This window comes from Nicotiana tabacum, chromosome 5 (assembly GCF_000715075.1).
Source record: "Nicotiana tabacum cultivar K326 chromosome 5, ASM71507v2, whole genome shotgun sequence".
In the NCBI taxonomy this organism is placed as follows: Eukaryota; Viridiplantae; Streptophyta; class Magnoliopsida; order Solanales; family Solanaceae; genus Nicotiana; species Nicotiana tabacum.
In genome coordinates this window covers 50,638,184-50,648,352 of record NC_134084.1, presented here as the reverse complement: position 1 = coordinate 50,648,352, position 10,169 = coordinate 50,638,184, and positions in this window count along the sequence as shown.

The following is a 10,169-nucleotide window of genomic DNA, read 5'->3' as shown; positions in this document are numbered from 1 at the left end:
ACAACCTCGAAAACCACGGGAAAAACGGCGTGGCTGTCCTAGCCGCTGGAGCACCACCACAGAATCCTGATAACGCACCCGGACCAATTCTAGCGGATGCGGATTAGCAGGACGCACAACAAGTCGATGAAACTTTTCACACCGATAGGAGCATACGACACAACGACCGACAGGAAGCTCAAAAAACCCCAGCCCGGGAAGAACAGAAAGTTAGTCTTCATGTTATTTTCGAAATGTTGCAGGCACAACAATTGGCCATTGCCCAATTGCAAATCCATCCGAAGACTCCCACCACAGCAGCACCAGATACAGCTCCCCTCGCCGAGCAAATACTCGAAAGATCAAGCAATAACGGGTCAGTGGTCGACCCTGCCATAGTGAAGATGCTCGAGGATCTCACCAAAAAGATCAAATCGGGTGAGAAAATGATTGTAGCCAACGATAAAAAGGTCAAGATCTACAACTCCAGGGTCGATCAGATCCCAGGTGTGCCCCCGATCCTCAAGGGTTTAGATTCGAAGAAGTTCATATTGAGGTCGTTCCCTGAGGAAGCGGCCCCGAAGCCCATTCCAAAAAAGTTCAGAATGTTGGAACTTCCTAATTACAATAGTACCACCGACCCTAACGAACACATTACTGCCTACACATGTGCAGTAAAAGGAAACTATATAAAGAATGATGAAATCGAGTCCGTATTGCTGAAAAAATTCAGAGAAACACTTTCGAAAAGGGCCATAATGTGGTATCACAGCTTGGCTCCCAACTCCATAGATTCGTTCTCCATGCTAGAAGACTCCTTCGTAAAGGCACATGCTGGAGCCATCAAGGTGGCAACAAGGAAGTCTGGCGTTTTCAAAATCAAGCAAAGAGAGAACGAGATGCTGCAGGAATTCGTGTCCCGCTTCCAGATGGAATAGATGGAGCTACCGCTAGTCTCCGACGACTAGGAAATGTAGAACTTCACCCAAGGCCTGAACGAACGAAGCTCGGTGGCTTTGAAATAGCTGAACTAGAACTTGATCAAATATCCAGCTTTGACCTGATCGGACGTCCACAACCGATATCAGTCAAAGATCAGTGCCGAGGATGACCAGTTGGGAGCCCCTCGGGCTCGGTATACCCAAGCAGGATCCCGACAAAGAAACTAATGCCAAATAGATGGAGGTAATATCCATTCACCACGGATATGAGGATCGCCACAAGATGCAACCTACCTCGCAACGATCTGGAAATGGCTCGAGGGCAACATCCTCGAGGAATCTTCAGTAGAACCAGATTCGACGAGGCATGGCCGGCAGGGGCACCCCGCCAAGCAGAATACAATTTCAGCATTTCCATACCAAACATCATGATCACCATAAGAGAAACCAAGGACGCCAAACGATTCAGACCTATTCGACCAAGACCCCTTCGAAGGAACCGCAACCTGGCGCGGGAACCGCAGGGCACGCGCGGCCACAGGGTCAAAAATGGCCACTAGCTTAGGAGGACAACAACCATGCTACTCAATAAAAATAGCCACCGAGTACCGTCGAGCGATCAGACTCGAATCCAGCCCCATGGGAGGAAGGCAACCGCGAAGAATGAAGCAAACAAGCCGCAGCGTATTACCACGACAGTGGAGGAGTGGCGACACCCTTCAAGGACTCATAAAATGGAGAGTAAAAATGTTCGTTGCCAGGGAAAACGGGGTCCATTGATATATTCCAGAGGACACCCTTACATCCAGAGAAAAGGACATCGAGACTTCGCCTCGGCCTCACACCGACGCATTGGTAACCCTCTCCCTCATTTGATCTATTTCAAATAAAACATGTGTTCATGAATTCAGGTGGTTCGATCAAGCATACCAATGATGTCGGACCAAAGTCAATGGGGCGATTTGGACTAACGAACCAAATCACTCCTGCACCTCAAATATTTGACGGATTCCAAACGACGATCGCCACAACAAGCAGGAAGACGACTCTCTTGATACAGCCCGTCTAAGCTCGAGCTGGGACACCGAGCTTTGTACCATCAAAGAAGGTGCAAGGTATGGACGTCTTACTCAGCTGGCCACGGGCACGCCACCCGGAGACAGCGTCGACCCCATTTCACCAAAAGAATGAAATCCCACGCAAGGGGTGGAATTAAAATGGTCGATAGGGAGCAATACACGATGAGGAGATATGGTGCATCGCCGGCATCAATGCCTCCACCCTTGGAAGGATCAAAGGGTAAGCAAACCACATCTTCGGCTGAGCCTGATTAAACACAGCGGAGGGGTGTATTAGGGCTCACGCCTTGAAAGGGCAGGAACATACCAAATCTAGGAGCGTCGCCTACGCTCCCGCGGTAAGGAAGAACTGCTTCACTCCTATTTTCACTAATCTATATGCAGACAACCGGCCGGTACATTCAGAAATTCTAACTCCACCTGGGAATCCCAAGGCTTTAACAGGACCCGCCGCACTCTTTTCCCTCGAATCGGACTTCTGCCCCAAAGAGGGTCTTGCTAGCAAGATTATTAGGGAAGCAACGTACCCCCAGAGGAGGATTCGATGAGATCACATGCCTTCTTTTATAGTCAAACAACGAGCGATGATCTTCTTTCGAGGGCGCCATCCCCTCCGAAGGACCGGGGAATGGTAGATGGAGTTCCAATAGGAAATCATGTACCGGGTTGAGCTCACAACAATGAAACGGTATGTGTTCATGCCAAGTAATAAAAAGGTATCTTTTAGCATCTCATTCTCCAAACAAGGAAATCGCAGTGCACTCTCGGCAGGAACCCTTCCACCGAATGCATCTCGAAATACTCGAGGACTTAGCATCAACAATTCGGCACCCGCACGACCCCAGGGTCAGAACTCCGAGCTCATAAAACTCCCACAAGGTAACTCCGAGCTCACGAATAACGGCCTTAGAGCCTAAGCAAACTTAATGACTCGGAGACTGTCGCCAATCGCCATGCACTGGAAAACCCGAAACTGTAAAACCCCGAGCGGGCAGACTCGGTGTAACCAGATCTATTCTACGAAGCAACACAAACTCTAAGATCTCAACAGCCATGATAAAACTGTAAAACCTCAATAGGCATGATAAAACTAAAATACCTCAACAGGCATGATAAAACTGTAAGACCTCAACAGGCATGAAAATCCTGAAGTTTAGGCTGTACGTCGCATTTGTAAGAATCTCGAAAGGGCATACCCTCGATGTAGATGCCTAAACTATCACTCAGAATCAAAAAATAGCTCTGGCCAAATACATATGACTACGGTCAAAATGGTTGATACAGCCAAATTAACGCGACTCGGGGATGCCTGACCGCCGCTAACCAAAATTGCAGGACACTACTTCAAATATACTTCGGAAAGAACCAGTTAAAATAGGCTTCCCTCAACAGGCAAAAATGAGCTTCGACCACGTCAGCTCCAAATCACAAGGCTTCGACCTACTCAGCCTACGAGCTATGAACCTTTCAAGGTGCTCAAACATCGCCGATAATGACTTAAAATCGAGGTTCTTCTGGAACCGACAACGGGTCAGGCAAAATTATTTCAAAAGACCTTAACGAGCAGAAAACAAAGACTACAAAAAGCCCATGGGCAAAACAGTGTAAGAGCCATTGTCTCCAGCCAAACGAGCCTCCGGGCCGCACACTAAAAGGTCTATACGACCAAATAGCGTAAGAGCCACTATTGCCGGCTTGAAAATTAACAACTTGAGAATGAAAATGAGCTTGAATTGTAACCTGATTCGGAGACTGGATCCAAAATAGTTAACTATACAAGCCTTCGGGCCACATATTAAAGGTCTCAATGACCAAACCAGCGTAAGAGGCACTATTGTCGGTCTAAAAATCGAAAGAACTTAAGGGTCAATTAAAGCTCGAATCGCAACGCGACTCGGAGACTGGACCCGAAATAGTTGAAACAACAAACGCTTGAGGGCGAGAGATAAAGGCCACCGTTGTCCGCCCATGCAGGCAAGAAAGAACTTAAAGTTCAATTAAATCTTGAAGCACAACGCGACTCGGAGATTGGACCCAAAATAGTTGAAACAACAAATGCCCAAGGGCAAGAAATAAGAACAATCACCATCTGCCCGCATGGGCACAGAAGACCGAAGGTCAGGCAAGCTCGAGTCAAGGCCTGACTTGGAGACCGAGCCTAAACAGCTAGGCAAAGCACAGAGGCCCCAACGCATGCTCACGTCAAAGATCACACTTAAAAGCCTCCAGGCCTGCCCGATTATTTCCGGACCCACGGGGATCCCGCCAAACACCGAAGCCAGCCCGCCTATCAAAAGAAATACAGAAAGAGATGTAGAAGAAATAAAGCTTCAAGTTTCCTCTTATCTTACAAACATCCTCTACAGGTATCGAGTACAAAGCGGAAAAACAGCAGAATCTACACTCCGCTCCAAAGGGCTACATCTTATCAGATTCACTCTCCGCGACGTTAGCAAGAAGTGACCGAGTGTCACGCTCATCCACCCTTGCCCAAGCCAATTCCTCAGAGAGAACGAAGCCCCTAGAGCCGATCTCTTCGAGTACCTCTCTTCGGGACCTACAACGAATGTATCCCTCGATCCTCTTCTCCCGATCGAGGGCCCGCTTCAACTCATCTTGGGCATCAGCAGTGTCCTTCATATGAATCGCCATCTCCTGATTAGCCTTGGTTCGGCTTAATGCCGCTTCAGCCAGGGCACCGATTATCTCATCCCTGATATTCGAGAGATCAGACTTGAATTTCCCTATCATATCCGCTTGAACTATAGCATTGTCTTGGGCTAAGCGGAGTTGGGATTCAAAGTCAGGGACCTTGGCCAAAGTGCATGTCTCCTCTAGAGCTTGAGCTCGCACTTGAGCCCTTAGCTCACCACAAGCATTTCTGACGCGGTCGATGTCGCCCTTGAGGTACTCCATGGCCTCCGTATTTTTCTGTAGCTAATATAACAAAAAGGGGGTTAACCTTAAGGTCCGAAAGGAGCGAAGCGCATGCTACAAAAGGTTACCTGCTCCATCAGATAGCTCTCGTAATTCGAGCTCTAGTGCGCCTCATATCGCCAATGTAGCAACTCAACCTCCTTCTTCTTGCTAAGGAGCCTAAGGGACTCGCCCTCGTCCAGAACTTTTCGAAGCCTAGCTCCTTGACGAAGCATCTGAGACCTGAGCCTATCATAGGCCTGCAAAAGGAAAACTCGATAAAAATAGGAGGACGCGCAATACAGAAAAACTACGCCTGAACTCACCACGAAGTGAAGCTGGCGGACTTCCTCGAAGTCAGAGCACACTCCTATTGATCCTGCCTCTTCGGCCCAGGAGAACCAACCTTGGGCAAAACATATTCACTCGAAGGAACTATCGTACGAGAATCAGATACCCCGAGAACAACAGGCTCGGATGACACCCTCTCCTCGAAGACACAGGTCCGTTCAGTGCCACTAAAAGCTCCATCACACTGCGGGTGCCAATCCCATTTATCGCTATCGTCCCTCATCTTAGAGGCCGACGCCTCCTTCCCCTCTTCGAAAGAGTACTACCTCATCCCAAGGAACCGCCTGATATCAACAAACAGCAAAACCAGTACAAAAGAAAGGGGAATATGACACCTCAAATATACGAAGGCCAAGGCAAAGGCAGCGTGCACGCATACCTTGGTATTTTGCTCCCCATATAATGCAGAATACAGCTCGCCACCTACACTCATCGTAGGTCGAATAGGTCACCAGCCTCTGAACCCAGCCGGACAGGTCAATAACTTTGCCCGGTGTCCATGAAGTTGCTGCAAAAGGGGAAAAACATGATTACTCAACTGATTTTCATTATAAGCAAAATCTGAAAAAGCACCAGACGCTCCACGCACACGCATAATTCTATCCCTCGGGAAATGGTAAAAACTCCACAGGGATAATGTCAGCCGTCCGGATGAACCAACTAGCCCACTCTCGACCCCCATCTTCTTCGTCATTAATGACAAAGGGCGTGGACGAACGACATCTCAGGGTTAGCAGGCCTTGGTGATGAGAGGGCCGGTATAGCCTGACAAGGTGGCTAAACGTGAATTCAAGCCCAGCCCTCTCTGCAAAGAACCTCATCATCAGCAACATTCACCAAAATGACGGATGTATCTGCGCCAAAGTAAATCGATACTTCAAGCAAAAATCAAACATGACCCTATCAAGGGGGCCAAATGCGAAAGGATATAGGTATACGCTAAAGAATCCATCAGCGGAGTTCGTAATACTCTCGTTCGAGGAAAGCACCTGCAGCATTATCCCCTCGCTCCATCCACACTATCTCCTCACCATCTCCATATGTTCTTCTTTTATCATAGACACGGTCTTCAGAGTGAACTCCCGCGGTTCTTAAGCGTCGGGAGTAGCACTCCCCACTCTCTGTCGGGCCGGCCCCGAAATAGTTGCCATGACTATGGTAAAATTGACAGATCAGAGCAAGGACGTGCGCCAATGCTTTTTCCCTGAAGAAATGAAGAACCCTATGCCAAAGCGGAAGGGTGTCTATCTAAAATAGTGAGGTCTTTCGAAGAAGCCGAAGCCCCCCCACATATATGCGAGAAACAGCGATGACTCGCCTACCCGGAGTGAGCCCCAGGAAGCTTTCAACGCCATCGCTCGACTCAAGGTGGTACCCGGTTTTATGGTCTCCTTTTCTAAAAAATAAGCACACGAAGCTCCGATCACGAAGGCTCCACGAAGGCTCGAGGCAGTGCCTGAGTACAGGCAACTCCTCAACAAAAGTCTATCCCATACGCCTTAAACAGATATCTACATCAAGATCAAAAGGGACCCTCAGGTACCCAAAGCTGACCTTCATTCAGGATAACATTCTCGAAAGATCCGAAATTCGGCGTATTATCTCCCTACAACTCGGAGGCCCCGACAGCCCGAGCCTATCAGATCAATTCAGGCTTGGTCTAAGGTATGACGATGGGCTTGGAAAAGAGCCATATCGATGCGACTTTGGGCTCGGAAAGGAGCCATGTCGATCAGCAGTGGATTGGAAGGAACGCTCGCATCCGAGTCAGATATCAGCGATCAACAATAAAGGAAGACATTCAAAAGGCCTCGAAGGGCATGCAATTATAAGGCAAAAACCGAAAGCAGAAGTCAATAAGGCATATTCATATTCATAAAAATCCATGTACAACAGCCCTCGAGGGGTCATTACATACAATTACAAAAGCCTACAGAGGATCTCTACGCATAAAGGAAGAAACAAAGGGATGCACACGCAAAGTAAAAGCCCGAAGACCGATTCACCTTCGAAGGTCCGCCTCCTACAACAGGCGCCTCCGGACGCACATCCTCGGAAGTTTCATCCCAGCCTTCCACACTGATATCCCCAAGGGACAAGGCAAAGTAGCAGGGAGGGATGAAAAAATGCCATAGCTCTTCGAAGCTCGAGGACCCTCGCTGGCCAAGAGAACCTCGGAGAGACAGCGGACCGAACAAGCCTCGGGCCCGCTTGCACGGCTACTTAGAATCCACTTCTTGGAATGTCTAGTCGTGCAAGCCCCCAGCTCAGGGCAGAGCACCACGTCGAGCCGGGGTATGAAGGTGAGTAGCGGTGTATAATCCAAGCCCCCTTTTGAGCAACAGTATGTAATTCGAAGAGCTTTATACGAATGAGAAAAGTTGGCTCTCGTATGTCATCATCTCGAGCCAACAACAACAGCCATGACAAACATGTCAACGATCATAGCAGCAATGGGGCAGCACGACATGCTCGACAAAGGGAAGCCTCGGCAAAAGGCCAAAACACAATCTAAGGGAGATCTGCCAAACGGTCTTGATGCTATGAGCCCCAAGCATGATCTTCAAGGATAAAGGAAGATGGTAAGAAGATATGGGCAAATAAGCCAACGAAAGCACTGGATAGGAAAAACAATGCCAAGGCATCCCATTTATAGGGGGTAATGACACGGTCATCAAGGCTTTGGAAGATTGACTGGCGGACGCAGTTACTACATTCTTGAAAGACCGAATTGTTAGCGGCACACTTACCTTGAAGAACGGGAATTGGCAGTGCATTGAATGAAGTCGAAATGCACAAGTCCATGGGACACCCCCAGTCGCCACAAAAGCTCACGCCATGAGTCACATCATTGGTATGACGTTGCTATAAGAAGCTCGAGGAGTCAAGTGTTAGAATCATTTTCCATCGCTTCATTTTTGGGAAACGCGGAGACTATCTGTACGCGGCGAAATCAGAGGACTTGATTTCTTGCTATAAAATCATTTAGGAAGAATGCCTCGAGACACCGAGAACGGGAAGCCACGACCGAGTTCCCTACCTTGGGGCTCGTCGAGGCCTGATCCAAAAAAGATGGAAATCGAAGCCAGAACAAGAAGGGGAAGCTCCCATGGCATGCGGCTAGGTCTGGCAAAGCCGGCCTATCCAGGGCATACGCCGAAATGTCACATCTAGTCATCCCATCTCCATACTTAATAATTAATGCATGTTGTACTATAGCCGAGTTCCCCTCCTATATAAAGGGAACTTGCATTACCTTGTAAAGGGCTGATGTTGCTCCATTTCTCCACAGGTACAATAATATCTCTCTCTCTTCTTTCTAACTTGCTCGTTCTTACTGGTCCAAGGCCACATTAATATTTATCACTTTCTTACTTGTTCTTCATTTTATCACTTGGTATTTGCCATAAAGAGCTTCATTTAATCATATCTTAACTGTTATCCCATTCCCGATCGCCCCCGATAGCTCGAGCTCGACCCGAACACCGACCCCGAGGTCCCCTATCGACCAATCCTATATCCGGGCAACAGGCCCCTCGATTTGATTACTGTCTCGTTTTAGCTAGCACTTCAATGTTAAACTTCACATTCCTAGCATCAATTGCCCTAACAACTAGCTCGAGAACAGATCACGTATTTTTAGAATCCCATTTACAAATTTAATTGTTGTTACCATTTTCACGTTAAACAATTTAGGTTAATAATACCTTAGTCATGATGAGCTATTCTTAATATTATTGGTGTACTTTATTTATCTATAGTCACATTTAATATTATGAACACACGTCCGCACATGTTATTTGTGTGATATGCCTTGAACTTTTGTATAACTACTTGAGCTTTCCTATTTCTATTAGAGACCATGTCTATCCCTTGATGCTACATTTGGAATTGTAGGTTATGTATGATGGGATACATGTTGGAGTTGTAGTCAAACATTACATACATACATTCATCAGAAGTAACATTCACCATGCTTAGAGATCATCTCATGTGTACATAACATTTCCACATTGTTATTTATTTATGTCCTTGTTCTTCTGAATGATTACCTCTAAAGCATATGCTTACATCCTTATAATCGGGAGTCTGATACGGATTGATGTATTTATGGAAGTAGGACATTATGAGCGGATTGATATTGAGATGATTTTGGCATGAGGTACTTGGCGTGCAGATTGTTATGATATTGACATGACACGATATGTTCCCATGTCATTGGGTTCTTGTGTTAATACTTGGATATGGATCTGTTCCTTCGAAGTCAGGTGATTACCTATACTATTTTGGCCCCGAGACCATAGGCATTTGGAATAGTACTTAGTATTGCACACATAGACTTGTGTAAGGCACATGAATCTTGTGCTGGGTGTGTGTCTTCATGCGTATTTACACATCTTCATACATATCATTTACATATGTTATATGGCGCATTTCATATATGCATGCGATTCACTAGTAGAGTTTGGTACGTGGACCTTGTAGCCGGTTATGATGAGGTGTTGCAACTTCTATTAGAAACATCGATCTTGTGTTGAGTGCAAGGATTTGCATGGTTGTAATGAGAGAATGAAATTTGTGTTGGTACATATAAGAGTACCGGGTTATAACGGAAGATTTAGTCTTAGGCATGCATTGACATTCTAGACTTGTATAAAAATATTCATATATAGCCTTGATATATATGAATATGCATGGGACTTGTTAGTAGATTGTTGAACACTTGGATAGTGTCAGATATGAAGCACATGTTGAGTCTTTATCATACACTGGCACTTAAATTGACCTTTATTATGCATAGCCTCCTTGTGATTGGGTACTTAGTAGTACTTGAGCTAGAGCTCCTTGATGCAAATTGTATTATTAATTGCAAATGCACCAGCTGGTAATCAAACTTGCGTTT